Source organism: Lithobates pipiens, unplaced genomic scaffold, assembly GCF_037356315.1.
Source record: "Lithobates pipiens isolate NorthernLeopardFrog02 unplaced genomic scaffold, aLitPip1_a1.2 Scaffold_23, whole genome shotgun sequence".
NCBI classification, from domain to species: Eukaryota; Metazoa; Chordata; class Amphibia; order Anura; family Ranidae; genus Lithobates; species Lithobates pipiens.
In genome coordinates, this window is record NW_027507785.1 from 13,227,687 (window position 1) to 13,248,785 (window position 21,099).

The 21,099-nt window shown below is 43.3% G+C and overlaps 1 protein-coding gene across 1 annotated transcript in view; it reads left to right on the plus strand.

Annotated features, from left to right (window-relative positions):
* Positions 1-2,133: 2,133 nt before the first annotated feature.
* Positions 2,134-21,099, plus strand: part of LOC143927205 (uncharacterized) — a 55,676-nt gene continuing 36,710 nt past the window's right edge. Inside the window, exon 1 of the mRNA XM_077451196.1 lies at positions 2,134-2,291. The gene's annotated coding sequence lies outside the window, so the exon portion shown is untranslated. The remainder of the gene's footprint in view (positions 2,292-21,099) is intronic.

A 21,099-nucleotide genomic window follows, 5' to 3' on the forward strand; every position in this document is an offset into this window, starting at 1 on the left:
ATGGTTGGCAACCCTGGTTGGTTTGAGTTCAGCATCAGAACTTCTCCTGAAGTTCTCTGAACCTCGCGTGACAACCCGCTCACTGTTCACTGTGTGGGGGCCCAACCTCGAGTCCAGGAACTTCTGCGAGATGGTCATTAATCACATTCCTGAACCCCGAGGAGACATTTCTACTTCAACATCAATCCTTCTGGATCCACACCTTGAAATAACGGGGGAAACTCAGGGGGCGTGGCTAAGTATCAATTTGTCACTATCGTGCTTCTTGCGAAAAGGTCACTTCCTTCATTTGTGGTTCTACAGTTATCATTTCATTAGATTTTATTTTATACACTCAATAGCGGTGCACTGAAATTATGATTGCGGTGCCAAAACCGAAAATTCAGGATGGATGTGGCTGAAAACAGAAACCTAAAACTGAAAACTGACTTTATTTTTTTCTTTTTAAAGAAATTTTAATTAACATGGCTGCCATTTTTGCATTGAAGTCAATGGAACCCGATTTTGCATTGAAGTCAATGGGATGTGACTTCTGCATTGCTGTCAATAGGGGGCGTTTTTGAATTTAAGTGAGTTGGATGCGATGTAGCATGGAAGTCAATGGGACATGATGTTGCACTGCAGGTAATAGGGGTGCTTTTGCTTTACAGTCAATTGAGGGCGCATGCTATTGACTTTTATGAAGTCAATGGGATGCGATTTTTGCATTGCAGTCAATAGGGAGCATTTTTGCAATGTAGTTAATAGGATGCAATTTATGCATTAATGTCAATTGGACGTGATTTTGCATTGCAGTCAATAGGGGTGTTTTTGCTTTGCAATTAATAGGGGGGAGGGGGGGTTTGCACTGAAGTCAATTGGAATGGGATTTTTGCAATTAAGCCTATTGGACGTGATTTTGCATTGCAGTCAATAGGATGCGATTTTACGTTGAAGTCAATAGGGGGTGATTTTACTTTGCCTTCAATGCAAAAGTGCCCCCTATTAACTGCAAAGCAAAATCACCCCCTATTGACTTCAACGCAAAATCGCATCCTATTGACTGCAATGCAAAATTACGTCCAATAGGCTTAATTGCAAAAATCCCATTCCAATTGACTTCAATCCAAAAAACGCCCCCCCCCCCCCCCCTCTATTAATTGCAAAGCAAAAACACCCCTATTGACTGCAATGCAAACTCGCATCCCATTGACTTCAATGCAAAATCACATTGTATTGACTCCAAATGCAAAAACGCCCCCCTATTGACTACAATGCAAAATTGCATCCTATTGACTTCAATGCAAAAGCACTTCCTCTTGACTGCAAAGTAAAATTGCATCCCATTGACTTCAATGCAAAAGTGCCCCCTATTGACTGCAATGGGATGCAATTTTACTTTGCAGTCAATAGGGAGTGTTTTTGCATTGAAGTCAATGGGATGCAATTTTGCATTGTAGTCAATAGGGGGCGTTTTTGCATTGGAGTCAATAGAATGCGATTTTTGCATTAAAGTCAATGGGATGCGAGTTTGCATTGCAGTCAATAGGGAGTGTTTTTTGCATTAAAGTCAATGGGGCGTGATTTTATATTGCAGTCAACCAGGCGTGATTTTTGCATTGCAATCAATAGGGGTTGTTTTTGCATCGAAGTCAATGGGACGCAATTTTGCTTTGCTGTCAATAGGTGGCGTTTTTAGAATGAAGTCAATGGGACATGATTTTGCATGGCAGGCAGTGTCATGTTACGTAGTCTCACTTCTTCAGTTGCAATGCGCTGGTGACACACATGGCTTGTTGGCTTCCTCCAGCTGCCTGAAGTCACTATCTTTTTTTTTTTTTTCTTTTGTATTTGTATTTTGTTATACAATTATTTTTTTACATTTTTTTTTTAATTTTTTTAACCATGTTTTTAACCAACACTCCCAGTTTGTCCTCCTTACTGGTGTCTTTTCATTTCTTCTTTTGTCTTTTTTTTTTTTTTTTTCTCCTGCTGTTTGTTTGTTTTTTTTGCTTTCTTTTTTCTTATGTTTTATACTTTTCAGATAACTGTACCGGCACCATCTAGTGTCGGCTCTCCGTACTGCACCCTCTGTATTTATCAGCTCTGTTATTTTAAAGACCCTCCTTAGGAGACAAAGTCAGGAAATGCTGATCTGAGCATGTCCGAGATGTCACGTCCTGTCCTGTTTTGCTGTTTTTGGACATTTTAGAGCCTTCCGCATGCTGAACACGTTCTCAGTCTCCATCTTGAAGACACACGGCCACCATAAGTACAGCATGGGAGTTCTTCTTCGACCTCCGACCATACAGGTAAGTCATGGGGGATGTCCTATACATGGTACAGGGCTCCTGTCCCTGCTTTAGGCATATCTATGATCTGTGACCGGCTGTTCCTCCTTGTGACTAATGATCTGGGTGTATACTGTGTGTTTGTATGTATGTTTGTATGTATATATGTAAATACTATATTTCCAAAAGTATTGGGACGCCTGCCTTTACACACACATGAGCTTTAATGACATCCCAGTCTTAGTCCGTAGGGTTCAATATTGAGTTGGCTCCGCCCTTTGCGGCTATAACAGCTTCCGGGAAGGCCGTCCACAAGGTTTAGGAGGGTGTCTTTGGGAATGTGTAACCATTCTTCCAGAAGTGCGTTTTGAGGTCAGGCCACTGATGTTGAGCGAGAAGGCCTCCACCCCAACCTCGCTCATCCACATCTTTATGGACCTTGCTTTGTGCACTGGTGTGCAGTCATGTTGGAACAGGAAGGGGCCGTCACCAAACTCTTCCCACAAAATTGAGAGCCTGAAATTGTCCAAAATGTCTTGATATGTCGACGCCTTAAGAGTTCCCTTCACTAGAAATAAGGGACCAAGCCCAACCCCTGAAAAACAACCCCACACCATAATCCCCCCCCCCCCCCCTCCACCAAATGATTTGGACCAGTGCACAAAGTAAGGTCCATAAAGACATGGATGAGGGAGTTTGGGGTGGAGGAACTTGACTGGCCTGCACAGAGTCCTGACCTCAACCCGATAGAACACCTTTGAGTGGAGACTGCGAGCTAGGCCTTCTCGTTCAACATCAGTGGCCTGACCTCACAAATGCCCTCCTGGAAGAATGGTCAGCTATTCCCATAGACACACTCCTAAACCTTGTGGACGGCCTTCCCAAGAAGAGTTGAAGCTGTTATAGATGAGAAGGCCTGGCTCACAGTCTCCACTCTAATTCATCTCAAAGGTCTTCTATGGGGTTGAGGTCAGGACTCTGTGCAGACCAGTCAAGTTCCTCCACCCAAAAGTCGCTCATCTATGACTTTATGGACCTTGCTTTATTGGTGATGGTCAAACATTCCCCATAGACACATCTCCTAAACCTTGTGGACGGCCTTCCCAGAAGAGTTGAAGCTGTTATAGCCGCAAAGGGCGGAGCCAACTCAATATTGAACCCTACAGACTAAGACTGGGATGCCATTAAAGTTCATGTGCGTGTAAAGGCAGGTGTCCCAATACTTTTGGTAATATAGTGTATATAATGTGTTGATATTGTTTGTTTGTTTTTTTTGTGTGTGTGCTGTGTAAACTGTTGGCGCTATATAAATCCTGAAGAAGAATAATAATAATATTTGGTTTTTCTACACTTTGTCGCTGTTTGTCAACTTGATAACCACTGGCTCACTCTTTTTTTTTTTTTACGTTTGCTGCTTACATGTAAAAATCAGTAAAATTTTTTTTTGCTAGAAAATCACGTAGAACCCCCAAACATTATATACTTTTTATTTTTTTTTTATTTTTATTTTTAAACAGAGACCCTAGAGAATAAAATGGCGGTTGTTCCAATATTTTATGTCACACTGTATTTGCGCAGCGGTCTTTCAAACACAATTTTTTGGGGGGGAAAATACACTTTTTAATTATTTAAAATAAACAAAACATTAAAGTTAGCTCAATTTTTTTTAATTTTTATTATTTTATTTTTTTTCTGTATAATGTGAAAGATGATGTTACGCCAGGTAAATAGATACCTAACATGTCACGCTTTAAAATTGAGCACGCTCGTGGAATGGCAGCAAACGACGGTACTTAAAAATCCCCATAGGTGACGCTTTAAACATTTCTGCAGGTTACCTGTTTAGAGTTACAGAGGAGGTCTTGCGCTAGAATTATTGCTCTCACTCTAACGATTGCGGCAATCATTTTTTTATTTTTTTCCTCAGTTTGGGCCGATACGTATTCTTCTACATATTTTTGGTATAAATTGCAATAAGAGCTTATTGATTGGATTGCGCAAAAGTTATAGTGTCTACAAAATAGGGGATAGTTTTATGCCATTTTTATTATTTTTTTACTAGTAATGGTGGTGATATGCGATTTTATTTTATTTTTATTTTTTTAATTTTATTTTTATTTTTATTTTTATTTTTTTTGTCGACATTTTTGACACATTTTTGGGACCATTGTCCTTTTATACAGCAATCAGTGCTATACAAATGCAGTGATTCATGTGTAAATGACACTGGCAGTGAATGGGTTAACCACTAGGGGGCAGTGTAGGGGTTAAGTGTGTCCTTGGGAGTGTTTCTAACTGTGGGGAGAGGGGTGTGGCCATGTGTGACATATCACTGATCTCTTCTCCCGATCACAGGGAGCAGAGATCAGTGACACTGTCGCTAGGCAGAACATTTTTACATTAGCATCTTCCCATTCTTCCTCCCCCCCCCCGGGAGACAATAGCGGGTATCCCTGCGGCCCAACTCACGAAAGTCCCGACCGGCGTGCCGCTGGCGGTGAGCGCGCAATGGCACGGTGGCAAATTTTAAAGGGACGTACCTGTACGTCCATTTGCCTGTACCTGCCATTCTGCAGACGTACATCAGCGTGCTCCGGTCGGGAAGTGGTTAAGGGTGAAAAGAATTGGTTGAGTAGCCCATTTTTGGAGTTTTGTGTGACATTATGTCCAATTTTGCTTTTTTTTCCTCCTTTTTTATTTTTTATTTTTTTGTTCTGTTCCAATACACACAAAGGGAATAAACGTGTGTAATAAATTGTGTTACTGCAATACTTTTCTGTCAGAAATACTTGACTCTCTGTAAAAATGCCTGGGGTGCCAACAATTTCGGCCATGAATATATATATATATATATAATTTATAAAAAAAAATCTATTCTAATATATATTATTTTCTATTCTATTATATATTATTATTTTTCTATTTTATTAATTTTACATTTGGATAGAAAAGATTATAATAAAATAGAAAATAGACTAGAAAAACGATAGGACAGAATAGAATATATTATATTTTATTCTATTCTGTTCTATTGTTTTTCTAGTCTATATCAAGGGTCTCAAACTGGGGGCCCTCCAGCTGTTGCAAAACTACAAGTCCCATGAGGCCTTGCAAGGCTGACAGTTACAAGTGTGACTCCCCCAGGCAGAGGCATGATGGGATTTGTAGTTTTGCAACAGCTGGAGGGCCGCCAGTTTGAGACCCCCTGTTTAGATTCTATTAAAATCTTTTCTATTAAAGTCGAAATCATTATATATTAAATGTGAATTTTGGAAGATGGAGATATATATATTAAAATAGAAAAATAAAATATTTTTTATATATATATATTATTTTATATATATTTTTTTTATATTTTAAATATATATTTATTTAAAATATAAAGAAATATATATAAAATAATATATATAAAAAATATTTTATTTTTCTATTTTAATATAAATATAAATATATATATATATATATATATATATATATATATATATATATATATCTGCAGGAACACATTCATAAGACTCAATCACTGTTTTTAAAAATGTCCGTTCAGTGTCAAAACGTATTCTTGCATGTTATTTTTTTCCTAGATAAGAAAGGGGTGGTGTGAGATGTTATTAAAAGCTAACAAATTAGAAATATGTTATTAAAAGGTAGCGAATAGAACAATTGCAAAAGTAAAACCTGGAGAAGGGGGGGGGGGGGGGGGGGGGGTAGAGAGTTTCTGGAGGAGATGTGTCTGTGTATTAGGTGAAGGTTACAGAACGCATTTCAACAGTGAGAACAAAATGGAGTCTCTTGTGGTTAAATGAACAGTACAGTCAATGTCCATGCCAGCGGAGTGGGGGGGGGGGGGGGGGGAGACCCGAGAAGAGGAGGATCTGGGCTGCTCTGTGCAAATCCATTATTTTTTTTTTTTTTTATTAATTTTTTTATAGAAAAAAAAATTACTTTTTTATTTTTATTTTTATTTTTTTTAGTATCACTTTAACAAGCAGCTACTCTTTACACAGCCTTCGACTCCGGTCGATCATTGTTCGGCTGATCTGAATTTGAATCGTCCCTAAAATTTGCCATACAGTTAGAAAATGAATAAATGAGACTCATCTAAATAAATTCAAAAAAATGAAACGAAATTAGTAACCTAACAAATGTATCCAAAACTAAACAAACATTTCAGTCCTGCACATGCCTAAGGAGGGGCAAAAAAAGAAAGAAAGAAAAGGTGTCGCTTCTCTTTCCGTGTATACTACAGACATAACAGCTTTTTTTGGGGTACCAGGAGGAGGAAGGGATTCCCTGAAGGATAGTGATGGACGAACTTCCGACGGGACGTTTCGCGAACGCGAAACGCGAACGGACACAAACGTTCGCGAAAACGACCGTTCGCCGCGGGCTCCATTGACTTCAATGGGAGGCGAATTTCGCAAACCTTTAGGTCGAATTTGCGGCCACGGGGTAATTATTAGGGGGTAGCACGTAGTCCCACCACCTGGACAATAGCATAATACATGTATGAGGTGAATTTGGGATCGATAACTACAAGCATTTTTTTTTTATTTGGGAAATTGTTCTGACAATTCAGGACTATGGAGCTAATGAAGGCAATGGAGGAGAGGGAAGGTCAGGGACCAGGGTAGGCAAACAAGAGGGTGCAGGAGATACAGAGCACTGACAGCAGCACCGTAATACAGAGCACTGACATCAGCACCGTGACATACAGCGCTGACAGCAGCTCCGTGACATACAGCGCTGACAGCAGCTCCGTGACATACAGCGCTGACAGCAGCTCCGTGACATACAGCGCTGACAGCAGCTCCGTGACATACAGCGCTGACAGCAGCTCCGTGACATACAGCGCTGACAGCAGCACCGTGACATACAGCGCTGACAGCAGCTCCGTGACATACAGCGCTGACAGCAGCTCCGTGACATACAGCGCTGACAGCAGCTCCGTGACATACAGCGCTGACAGCAGCTCCGTGACATACAGCGCTGACAGCAGCTCCGTGACATACAGCGCTGACAGCAGCACCGTGACATACAGCGCTGACAGCAGCTCCGTGACATACAGCGCTGACAGCAGCTCCGTGACATACAGCGCTGACAGCAGCACCGTAAGCAGCCCCAGGAGGAAGTCAGCACAGCACAGGGATGGTGGGAACCCCTCATAATAAGCAGCCCCAGTAGAAATATGACACCGCTCAACCTCTTCAAAGAGGAGGGTAGGGGCATATAGTACGGTGTGCTTTTTTGGGTCAGGGAAGTGAGCCAAATGAATTAAGAAGGTCTGTGTGCTTGATTCCAAAAATTGTTTATAGACATATACATGGTCTACTGATCACATGTGTTGAATTCCTCCGAGATCCATGCCTCATTCATTTTTAGAAATGTGAGGTAGTTAACACTGTCGTGAGCTAGGCGAGTACGCTTATCGGTCACAATCCCCCCTGCTGCGCTGAACGTCCTTTCGGACAGGACACTGGATGAGGGGCAAGCCAACAGTTCGATTGCAAATTGGGCAAGCTCTGGCCAGAGGTCAAGCCTGCCCACCCAGTAGTCCAGGGGTTCATCACTCCTCAGAGCGTCCACATCGGCCGTTAACCCAATGTAGTCGGACACCTGACGGTCTAGGCGTTCCCTGATGCTGGATCCGGATGACACCTGTCGATGGGTCGGCTGAAAGAATGACCTCATATCCGAAGTCACCAACACATCTTCAAACCGGCCTCTTCTTGCAGGCGCTGTTGGATTGGTACCCGCAAATCCTTCTCTGGGAGTGGGAATTGCTCCTCTGCCAGCGCACGCAAAAGCAGAATGCAGCATTTCTCGAAGCAAGGCCTGGAAGTGCTGCATTCTGACAGCCCTCTGCGACGGCGGTAACATTTCCGCCATTTTGTGTTTGTACCGGGGATCTAAGTACGTTGCCACCCAGTACTGGTCCTTGACCCTCATGCTTTTTATACGGGGGTCCCTATTAAAACACTGGAGCATGAAGGCCCCCATTTGCACTCAAGCGGAAGGTATGTGGTGGTGGTGGTGTTGTTGGTGGTAGTGTCTTTGGGGGTGCACATAGCAGAGAGTGAAGAAGAGGGTGCAGATCGAGAGGATGAGGAGGGTGCAGAAGAGTAAGGCTGAGTGAGCCACTCAACCAAGTCTGGTGCGTCCTTTAAAGTAATTGAACGCACCTTCTGCAACTTCCCACTTTGGCTCAAGGCTGTTGCTCCTGCCCTACCCCTACCACCCCTGCGGAAGGGCCTGCCTCTTCCTCTGCCTGTCATTTTTTAAATCACCCTGTGACAAAACTCTTAGTCCCTATACCGCTGAAGGACTGCTGCAGTATAGGGCAGCGGTCAGCAGTAGTGCACGTCAACCCTATGTATTGTGGACCGATAGCGGTCCTTACAGAACAGCAGACTGTAACGCACTCAGGCCTATGTACCGTAGCACCCTATACCAAGTTACCAGTCCTTATAAAAACTTTTGTGGACCAAGCAGGTTGTGTGTTAGTGTTTAGCAGACTGTGCGTCAGTCCCTATACCGCTGAAGGACTGCTGCAGTATAGGGCAGCGGTCAGCAGTAGTGCACGGCAACCCTATGTATTGTGGACCGATAGCGGTCCTTACAGAACAGCAGACTGTAACGCACTCAGGCCTATGTACCGTAGCACCCTATACCAAGTTACCAGTCCTTATAAGAACTTTTGTGGACCAAGCAGGTTGTGTGTTAGTGATTAGCAGACTGTACGTCAGTCCCTATACCAATGAAGGACTGCTGCAGTATAGGGCAGCGGTCAGCAGTAGTGCACGGCAACCCTATGTATTGTGGACCGATAGCGGTCCTTACAGAACAGCAGACTGTAACGCACTCAGGCCTATGTACCGTAGCACCCTATACCAAGTTACCAGTCCTTATAAGAACTTTTGTGGACCAAGCAGGTTGTGTATTAGTGTTTAGCAGACTGTGCGTCAGTCCCTATACCGCTGAAGGACTGCTGCAGTATAGGGCAGCGGTCAGCAGTAGTGCACGGCAACCCTATGTATTGTGGACCGATAGCGGTCCTTACAGAACAGCAGACTGTAACGCACTCAGGCCTATGTACCGTAGCACCCTATACCAAGTTACCAGTCCTTATAAGAACTTTTGTGGACCAAGCAGGTTGTGTGTTAGTGATTAGCAGACTGTACGTCAGTCCCTATACCAATGAAGGACTGCTGCAGTATAGGGCAGCGGTCAGCAGTAGTGCACGGCAACCCTATGTATTGTGGACCGATAGCGGTCCTTACAGAACAGCAGACTGTAACGCACTCAGGCCTATGTACCGTAGCACCCTATACCAAGTTACCAGTCCTTATAAGAACTTTTGTGGACCAAGCAGGTTGTGTATTAGTGTTTAGCAGACTGTGCGTCAGTCCCTATACCGCTGAAGGACTGCTGCAGTATAGGGCAGCGGTCAGCAGTAGTGCACGGCAACCCTATGTATTGTGGACCGATAGCAGTCCTTACAGAACAGCAGACTGTACTGCACTCAGGCCTATGTACCGTAGCACCCTATACCAAGTTACCAGTCCTTATAAAAACTTTTGTGGACCAAGCAGGTTGTGTGTTAGTGTTTAGCAGACTGTGCGTCAGTCCCTATACCGCTGAAGGACTGCTGCAGTATAGGGCAGCGGTCAGCAGTAGTGCACGTCAACCCTATGTATTGTGGACCGATAGCGGTCCTTACAGAACAGCAGACTGTAACGCACTCAGGCCTATGTACCGTAGCACCCTATACCAAGTTACCAGTCCTTATAAGAACTTTTGTGGACCAAGCAGGTTGTGTATTAGTGTTTAGCAGACTGTGCGTCAGTCCCTATACCGCTGAAGGACTGCTGCAGTATAGGGCAGCGGTCAGCAGTAGTGCACGGCAACCCTATGTATTGTGGACCGATAGCGGTCCTTACAGAACAGCAGACTGTACCGCACCCAAGCCTATGTACCGTAGCACCCTAGACAGACCAAGTTACCAGTCCTGATAAAGAGCTTTGTGGAACAAGTGAGTTGTGAATGATTAGCAGACTGCAGCAGAAGGGCAGCAGTCAAGTATAATATTCTTTCTATATTTGGAAGAAAGAATATTATACGTGTACAAGCCTATTACCGTACCACTGATACCAGTCCTGAAAAGAACCTTTGTGGAACTAATAGTAACAGCAAGTCTTTAAAATTATCCTCACTGCCTGACACACTGCTTCCTGCCTGTCCCTATACAAATTGGCAAAAAAGAGTAGGCTGGAACGATTAGCTGGAACAGCTCTTTTGTGGACCTGATAGTAACAGCTAATGATGATGATGATGATGATGATGAAGAAAGACTAATCTGGCTGAGCTGTCCCTAAAATAGCAGCATACAGCGCTCTGTCCCTTTATCTAAACTGACAAAAGAAACTCAGGCTGCTGACCTAACACCTATACCAGTCCTGAAAAGAACTTTTGTGTACCAAATAGCTAGCGTTTTCTCTGTCCCTACTCCACACAGGATCCTTTCCCTACAGTGACAGAAGAAAGAATGTAAAATGGCCACCGGATCGGGTGTATTTATAGGTTAGGGGGAATGTCCAAGTGTCCATGAGCTGTCATGTCTCAATTGGTTGTCCTGTAACACATGATAAACGTGTCACGAAAGGTTAAAGTTCTTGTATACATTAAACACGTAAGTCCGCCGGGGCGAACGACGGAAAAAGGCGTTCGAACCCGCGGACGGCGAAAGTCGGAAATTCGCCGCGAAACGACCGCCGGGCGAAACGTTCGTCCATCACTACTGAAGGATATATCTACAAGGGGTGTGTGACTCTGTAGTGGGGTCCATATCGTGAGACCCCGAGAAGAGGTCTGTCTTGTCCAGGAACTCCAGGAGGAGGAAGGGTTTCCCTGAGGGATATATCTACAGGGGTGTGTGACTCTGTAGTGGGGTCCATATCGTGAGAACCCGGGAGGAGATCTGACTTGTCCAGGAACTCCAGGTGGAGGAAGGGTTTCCCTGAGGCATCCTCAGGTATATATCTACAGGCGTGTGTGACTCTGTAGTGGGGTCCATATCGTGAGAATCCGGGAGGAGATCTGACTTGTCCAGGAACTCCAGGGGGAAGAAGGGTTTCCCTGAAGGATATATCTACAGGGGTGTGTGAGTCTGTAGTGGGGTCCATATCCTGAGAACCCGGGAGGAGGTCTGTCTTGTCCAGGAACTCCAGGGGGAAGAAGGGTTTCCCTGAAGGATATATCTACAGGGGTGTGTGACTCTGTAGCGGGGTCCATATCGTGAGAACCCGGGAGGAGGTCTGTCTTGTCCAGGAACTCCAGGAGGAAGAAGGGTTTCCCTGAAGGATATATCTACAGAGGTGCGTGACTCTGTAGTGGGGTCCATATCCTGAGAACCCGGGAGGAGGTCTGTCTTGTCCAGGAACTCCAGGGGGAAGAAGGGTTTCCCTGAAGGATATATCTACAGGCGTGTGTGACTCTGTAGCGGGGTCCATATCGTGAGAACCCTGGAGGAGGTCTGTCTTAACCAGGAACTCCAGGGGGAGGAAGGTATAAGGTAATAAAGGAACCATTTTGTTAGAGACATCCATTTTGGGTAATGGAAAATTACTGATAGCGTGACCCCGTGGAAACCTATTGCTTAAGGTCATATGTGTTTTTGCTTGTACAAGATATTTGAATGATCACAAGGTCAGTTGTTTGTACAGAACAGATGGATGCGGTTAAGCTACTTCCCTTTCCAAGAGCAGAAGTAACTTTATGGCGTTAGACCACAGGCCTATCTTGCATCACGCCTAGAACATTCATTTTTTTTTTTTTTCTTTTTTTTTTTTCCACTCAGTGAAATCAATTTAATAACCATGGGACCACCTCAGCTTTCGCTCAGCGTCCCTACCATGCAGTCACATCATAGTGGCGAAAAACAAAGAAAAAGATTTTTTTTTTTTTTTTGGAGAGTATTCATACCAGACTACAACTATACATAATAACCGTGTCATCCCTCTCGGTATCACACTCCCATATTATCCCTCTTTTTTCCTTAAACCCCCCCCCCCCCTTCCTTCCTATCTGTGGACCACCTTATCCTGTTTTTCCTATGGGGACTTTTAATTTTTCTCTGGTTTATACCTTGTTATATCTTGTCTGCACCTATCTTAGGGCTTCTTCAACCCCTCTGAGATGAGCCATTTCTTCCTAAAATCTACCCAGCACTTCCATTTCTCTATAATTGGTGTACTACTCCGCTCTTCCAGGCTGCCTCTCAAACACTCCATCTTGTAGATCTTTTCTACCGAATCCACCCATTCCCACATTAAGGGGGCCTCCTTCTCTTGCCATTTTTTCGGTATTAATTTTTTACCTGCATTCAATAAATGGGGTATCACCGATTCCCTATATTGTCTAAGTCCAGTTCTTGTCCCATGGAATAACACTACCCAGGGATCCACTTCCACTTCTTTGTTTGTAATTTCTTTAATGAGGGCTAGGATTTGGTTCCAGTACAATTTTTTATTTTTGGGCAACTCCACCACAAGTGTGTCATCGTGCCCAGTTCTCGACAACCCCGCCAGCATTCCCTGGCACCATCCTGTTGAAATTTACTTTTCCTCTCTGGGGTGTAGTACCATCTCGTCATACATTTAAAGCTCATTTCCGCCGTTCTAGCATCTACCGCTGAGCTGTGCGCTAATTTATATATTTTCCTTAATGTTGTGCTATCTGGTAGTGTTCCTAATTCCCTCTCCCATTTTTTGATGTACGCAGGTACCCCCAGCTCTACTCCCTCCAACAGCGTTCTATACCATCTTGAAACTATTTTCTTTGACATCTTTAAAGTACATAACTGTTCCAGAGGAGTTAAATCTTCAGCTGATCTAATCGGTGAGGGGAGCTTTTTAATAAAGCTCGAAAGCTGTGCGTACCTCCACTCATCAATTGTCATCATCTCTTTTTTTTGTACCAACTCGTGATATGGTGCTATCCCCTCCCCTTTCATTACATCCTTTAATTTTACCTCTTCCTTAACCCAATTTCCTCCTATCTCCTGACACCCTGGTAAAAAGTAATTGTTGTGTTTTAGTGCTATCAGTGGTGAATTGTATTTCCCATTAAATTTCCTATATGTCTTATCCCAAATCCTCAACGTGTTCCTTGTAATGTTATTTCCTTCCAAAACTATACTTCTCTCCTGAGGGGGATTCCAAATTTGCTTATCCAATTGTGTTCTACATAATTCGTGTTCCAGTCTCACCCACCTTTTCTCCGTGTTATCCCTTATATTCCATTCACTCACTCTAGACACTACAACTGCTTCATAGTAAATCTGTACGTCTGGCGTTGCCACTCCACCCCTATTCTTTGGTTGTCGAAGTGTCGTCCAGGCCACCCTGGCTTTTTTATTTTTCCACACAAATTTCAATAAGATGGTTTTTAATTTTGACAGGTAAACATTAGGCAAGGGTATTGGGAGCATCTGAAACCTATATAAGATCTTAGGGCAGGGCTCGACAAAACCCGGGCGCCAGGTCGCATTTGCGACTAGAATTCCAGACCTGGCGCCTGGGGCAGCACAGCTGGGGGTATGCTGTCTCCGCGGCCCCCCCCCCCCCCGGCGCGATCGCGTCGGGCCGCGCCGCCGCCGGCCGGTAATTTAGCCCCCGGCTTTGAGGCCTTCTACGATCCTATGGTTCCTTCTGTAATCTGGCGCCCTCTTGTGGTGGCCGTTGGAATTACAACCAGCAATGCTAATGGATGCAATGCTAATTTTCCCTGCCTGCCAGCCTATCTTCCTTCCCTTTACTCAGAACCCCTAAAAATTATATATATATTTTATTCTAACACCCTAGAGAATAAAATGGTGGTCGTTGCAATACTGTCTGTCACACCGTATTTGCACAGCGGACTTACAAGCGCACTTTTTTGGGGAAAATGTATTTAATAAAAAAAAAAAAAAAAATAAGACAACAGTAAAGTTAGCCCAATTTTTTTTAATATTGTGAAAGATAATGTTGCGTCGAGTAAATCGATACCAAACATGTCATGCTTCAAAATTGCGCCCGCTCATCGAATGGCGACAAACTTTTACCCTTTAAAATCTCCATAGGCGACATTTAAAAAATTCTACAGGTTTCACTTTTTAAGTTACAGAGGAGGTCTGGGGCTAGAATTATTGCTCTCACTCTACCGATCGCAGCGATACCTCACATGTGTGGTTTGAACACCGCTTTCATATATGCGTTCGCTTCTGCACGCAAGCTTGGCGGGACAGGGAGCGTTTAAAATATTTTTTTTTTATTTTAACTTTTATTTTTATTTTATTCACTGTTCTTTAAAAAAAAAAAAATAAATGTGTGTCACTTTTGTTCCTATTACAAGGAATGTAAAAATCCCTTGTAATAGAAAAAAGCATGACAGGTCCTCTTGTATACGAGATCTGGGGTCAGAGAGACCTCACATCTCATATTTACACTAAAATGCAATTTAAAAAAAAAATTGTCATTTGAAAAAAATAAATAAAATGTCCCTCTAAGAGCTATGGGGGGCAATGACTTGGAGACAGGTGGGGGGCTTGGGGCTATCTTCCCCTCACTTGTCTCCATGTCAGGCCAGGGACAGGTCCAGATCGCCGTCACGGACCCGGCTCCTAACTTTTTTAGCTGGCTCCTAGATTCCAAGCAAATTTGTCAACCCCTGTCTTAGGGAATATTATCATCTTTAGTGAGTTTATTCTCCCCAACCACGATAGTGGTCTATAACTACACCTTTTACATTCTGCCTGTATCTCTTCTAATAACGGAATGTAGTTACAGCGGTACATTTTTCTCTCTGTTTTTGCTAGTTTTATCCCTAAGTATTTAAGTTCACTCTTCCACGGGAATTTCCACTTCTGTTGCAAACTTTGTGCCTCTTGCTTATTGATATTAATGTTCATTATCTCTGTTTTTAACCTGTTTATTTTAAAGTTTGACACCTCCCCATATTGGTCTAGTAAATTTAATAATGCTGGCATAGATGTCTTGGGCTTGTGTAAGTACAATAATATATCGTCCGCAAAAGCGGAATATTTGTATTCAATTTTTCCCACTTTCACCCCCTCTATTCCAGGGTCTCCCCTTATTGCTGCTAAAAGTGGTTCTAATGAGAGCACAAATAGGAGGGGTGAAAGCGGGCAGCCCTGCCGTGTACCCCTCTCCATCTCGAACGGCTCCGATTCACACCCGTTAACTTTTATACATGTCTTTGGATGGTCGTACAATACCTTCACCCTCTGTATCATCTTTGGTCCCACTCCCATCATCTCCAATGTCTTAAACATAAACCCCCAGTCTACTCTGTCGAAGGCTTTCTGCGCGTCTAGCGACATAAGTAGACTGGGGGTTCCACCCAGTCTCATCTTCTGGAGCAGGAGAAGAGTCTTTATTCCGTTATCCTTTCCTTCCCGACCACCTATAAATCCTGTCTGATCTGGGTGAACCAGTGTTGTCATTAAGTCCTTCATTCGCTCCGCAAGTATTTTAGCATAGAGTTTTGTGTCTGCGTTTAACAACGAGATCGGCCTGTAGCTGGTGCACTGTAGGGGGTCTTTGCCTTCTTTCTGAATTAATGTAATTGTTGCCGTTAGATCCTCCCTGCTCATTCCATACTCTTCTCCCAGACCATTCATATACCGGCACATTTGGGGGACAAGGGCCTCTCTAAATGTTTTGTAATATAATGTTGTAAAACCATCTGGTCCCGGGGACTTTCCTGCAGCTGATTTTAATAGTGCTTTAACTATTTCTTCTTCCGAAACTGGCCTTTCGAGCATCTCCCTTTCTATATGGGTGATTTTAGTTAATATAATGTTCCCCAGAAATTCCCTAATCTTCTTCTCTTTCTCTCCGTTTTTTTACACCTATATTACTATCTGAGAAAATCCCCTCAAAGTATGATCTGAAGATTTCTGCTATATCTTTAGTGGAATAACACATTTTTCCATTTTTATTCTTAATTGCCCCAATGAAATTTCTCCCTTTTCTCTTTTTTAACATTCTTGCTAAGAACTTACTTGATTTATCCCCCCATAAATACTGTTCCTTGGCCAGCCCTTTAAACACCATCCTAGCTTCTTGGTCTAAAAGATCCTTCAACTCTATCCTTGCCGTTAATAACTTTTTGAGTACCGGGTCTTTTTGTAGTCTACTTTTTTTATGGTCTTGTTCCAATTGGTGTATCTCTTTCATTAAGTTATTGATTTTTTCGGCTCTCATTTTTTTCTTTTTAGACCCCAGGTATATCAGTATTCCCCTTATGTAGGCCTTATGTGCATCCCATAGCGTACAGCTTTTAATTCCCTCTGTATCGTTGTGTATAAAATATTGTTCGATCTCGCTCGCTATTTTTATTCTATCCTCCTCCCCAAGCAGAAGCTCTTCATTCAACCGCCATATAGAGGTTTTCCTCCCTATCCTTGCAATATTCAGGCTTAGTTTTACCGGGGCATGGTCCGAGAGGGTCATAACTTCTATCCCAGTGTCCGTCACATATTCCAACAGCCCATGGTCTATAAAAATACAGTCAATCCGTGAATACGTTCCATGGACTGCGGAATAAAAGGAGTAGTCGCGTACCAGAGGATTCTTGGCTCGCCATATATCAACTAATTGATTGTTGTATAGCTTTTGTAGTATATTTTTATGTGCAGAGCTTCTTTCCTTCTTTACCTCCGATGAGCTATCTACTTCCGGATTGAGGCCAAAGTTGATATCTCCCATCATAATTACGTATCCTGTTTTAAAATTCATAAGTTTATTTAACATCTTATTTAAAAAACTGATTGGGTTGCTATCGGGGGCATATAAATTTACTAAAGTGCATTCCAGTTCCTCTAATGTACCTTTTAGGAACAAATATCTTCCCTCTGCATCGCACATTTTTTCACTTAATTGAAATCTTGTGTTTTTAGAAAACCCTATCGCTACCCCTCTGCTTCTAGCCGATATGGTATCGCTATAATACCAGACCGGGTAGTTACTGGAGTACAACCTTATGTTTGATGCGAGGGAGATATGAGTCTCCTGGAGAGATACAACATCGGCCTCGTACCGTTTCAGCTCATCTAGAATCTTATGACGTTTTGTTGGAGTATTCATGCCCTTAACATTATAGGACATGAATTTCAAACCTTCTATTTTACTGTTGCCCATCTGTTTGTCCTAAATCTCCCCAGCCCAACACGAGCACTTTTCAACCTATTTACTTGGGTGGTCCACGCTATCTCTCTTTCTCTTTCCTCCCTAACCCCTCTTTCCACTTTGCTTCCCTTTCCCGGCTTTACACCTTCCCACCTCCCCCCACCCCCCCACCCTGACTGCCCACCCCGCCCCTCCCCCTCCCCCCTCCTCCCAACCCCCTTGGCCTGTTCCCGGCCCTTGTTAGGTTAATGGTCGTACATACCCCTACCATCTCCTAATCTATTTGTTATGTGGGTTGGGGTTTTCCGCCTGCGCCTCTCCCGCCTCTACCCATAAGACGGGAGGTATTGAATTCCACCTCCTTGTTTTTATCAAAATCTACCTTCTTTCCTTCCCCTTCGCCCCTCTTCCTTTCCCCGGACCCTTTCCCCCCCCTCCCCTACAATGAACCAATTATTTTGTCTTGCCAGCCCGGAAGTGCTGGCGGACGTATTCCCATTTTCTCGCAAAAATCTTCCAGATCTTCCGGGAAAGTTAACTTTGCCGATATACCGTCCTTATTGCCTATCAAGCAAGCAGGGAAACCCCATCTATATTTAATGTTCTGGGCATGCAGTTCAACTAGCAGCGGTTTCAGAAGCTTTTTCCTTTGAAGCGTCTCGGGTGCAATGTCCGGAAATATCTGTATTTCTCTACCTTCCTATACAAGTGGGGTTTTTCCCCTTAACTCTTTCCATATTGCCTCCCTATCCTCACAAAAGGTGAACCGCACTATTATATCTCCTTGGTCTGTCCATATCTCCCGGTCTTGCTTTACCGATTCTGTGAATTCTATCAATCCTTAAGGGGGCTCTAGTCTCATTTCCCCGATGGGGGGACAAAATGCTATTTAATATTGATCTTAAGTCTTCACCTTTTGTTTCCGGTATCAAGCGGAACTTCAAGTTTTGCCTTCTGCTTCTGTTCTCCTGATCTTCCAGTTTATAAAGCGTATTCCTTTGTGTTTGTTGTAATATTTTTAATTGATCTGCGACTTTATTTAACTCTAAGGCTTGGAGATCAATGCGATTTTCTGTAGCTTCTACTCTCTCCAATAGTCCCCCCAAATCCTCCCGAAGTCCCCTAATATCTGTTTTAATTGCATTCTCTAATTTTAGTAACATCTCTGCCATTTCACCTTTCGAGGGGGGAGATCTTCTGTCCTTAATTCTTCCATTTTGCTACTCTCCCACTCACTTTGTGATGTTATGTCCTCGCTGTCTAGCTGTATGCCTCCACCCTTGTGTTTACCGGATCCTTTCTTGTGATCTGAGATGGCGGATTGCCTTTTATCCAATCCCGATTCTTTGGGACTTGCTCCTTGTGTCATGTATTGTTGGATGGTCGTATCGTGGCTCTTATCTTTTAAATTCCGTGAGGCTCCACTTTTCGCCATTTTGTTCGCTGATTTACTCATCTTCAATCTATTTCAAGTTTATATGGGACCGAGCACCCCAATAACTCTTTCCCTTTGATCCTGTAACCTTATTAAGGTCGTATCCTCCTACCATTCGCCTTGTATGGCTAACTGATTCTGCTTCTCTCTTTGCTTCCCAGTTTTGCTTAGAGGTTATCCACCTTCCTCACGCTGTATACCTATGTTCCACTTGCTAGCTGCTCAGGGATCCCTCGCGGCTGGCTTTCTCTCTCAGTAGGTTAATACTGTACCCCGATTATTACATTGCCAACTTCCCCAGCCTAGCCCCCTGGGACCGTCATAAGTTGTTGCCCCCTCTTATTAATGAAAATACATACCCTAGGGGGATGTTTTAGTCAAACAATGGGTAGCCTCTAGATATGCCACCCTTCTCCTAGGCACCTGTGTAACTCTGGGGGGTGCCGTCTTGCGCTGATATGTTATCGTGTATCGTTAACACTAAACCATCTTAATGTGCCAGGCATAGACCAAGGAAAACCAATGGATCGACTGAGGCCATTGACCTCCACGCCAATTCAAAGCACTCACCACACAAAAGAGGGGAGGGAAAACAGACAAGCAGCCCAAAAAAAAAAAAATCGAGAAAACGAGCGAGAGGAAAAAAAAAAAGGAAAAAAAAAAAAAGGACAATATACACAAAGTCCGGGGGACAATATGCATTGATCTGGGGACCACCCACTAAATCTGCTCATGCGACTTTTCCCCGTACTGTTGATTATTTACAGTATCATCAATATTGAGATCGTCTATCTTATATTGTTCAGATTGTCCGCTGCGGATAGAATACAATCCATCCCACCGATCTATCAGTATCCTATAACTGTCCCATTTTATATTTCCTACTCCAAATATATCCAACCATGCGTTTAGGCCTAAGGATGTATGGAAACAAATACCATCCGGTTATAATTTATTCATCCTTATCATATCTTCTTCTTTTTTAGGCTTTTTTAAATCCGCTTGACTTGTCTGATCAATTCCATGCATGTCAGGAGAAAAAAAACGAGCAGGGAGACATATATTTTGTATCTCACTCCAATATATCCATATTCTAATCTGTATGAGTCAATGTTGCTTACAGGTGGAGACACTTCTCTTAGCAGGTACAATCTCAACCGAAGAAAAAAAAAAGAGAGAAAAAAAAAAGCCCTCAAAGGCTTATCAAGATTTTTAGTGCTATGCAACTTTTCCAGAATATTGTTTCACATATACGGTTGTTGTAGGCAGTTGAGATATCTTACAATATATTGATCGGTTTATTTTACGTGGATATAATGTAATTACCCACCAGTTCTACCACCGTTATCTGAGGTGCTTTCTGAGTTCTCGATTTAAATATACCAAACAGCGTTGGACATCAGCCTATGTGGTAAGACTACAGTCCTGTTTATGGTTTATCGAACATGCCAAAACTTCCCTTTGGTATATTTCAAGTTTGAATCTACTCAGCGGGGACACCCAGCACATGAAGACACACCTAGCATCAGAAACTTCAACCATATATATATACAAGACTGCTTCCACCATCATATACTATCTCCATATTCATGATAATTCTTTCCTCTTTATGCATATGTATTGCACAGCCAAATCATTATGGTATGAATACAGTTACCGTCCTTTTCATTGCTGTGTCTCGTTCCTTCTGGCTCTAGGCATAAAAACATCTCCGTATGTCCGAGGTTCTGCTGCATGAGCGGAGAGATCAGCTGTACGGGGGAGCGGGGGGGGAGTTGTTCGACGCGCTGAAGGGGTCAGAAAGGGCTCTATTCCAGGGACCGTGGAATACCGCACCGCCGCTCCGCGCTACCACCCCATGGGTTTTCGCATGGCTGGCCCGGGATCTCTCACCTCCCCGCTCCACGCCATGTCCCGCTTCCTGTTCGTCGGAGCGGTGTGCTTAGCGCTGCGGCCCCTCCCCCCAGGCGGACGTTACGCCCTTTCGTCACACATCCGCCCGCCACGCCTAGAACATTCTAAACTATATATATATATATATATATATATATATATATATATATATTTAACTTTTGCTGCTAGGCAGAGATATTGCTTGTGCAAAGAGCCATGATGACGTAGTAAAATATACAATCTTGTATATTTTATGTGGCGATCCCTGATTGGCTCAACCACAGGGCTGCGCTTTAGCTCAAACTGCATAAAA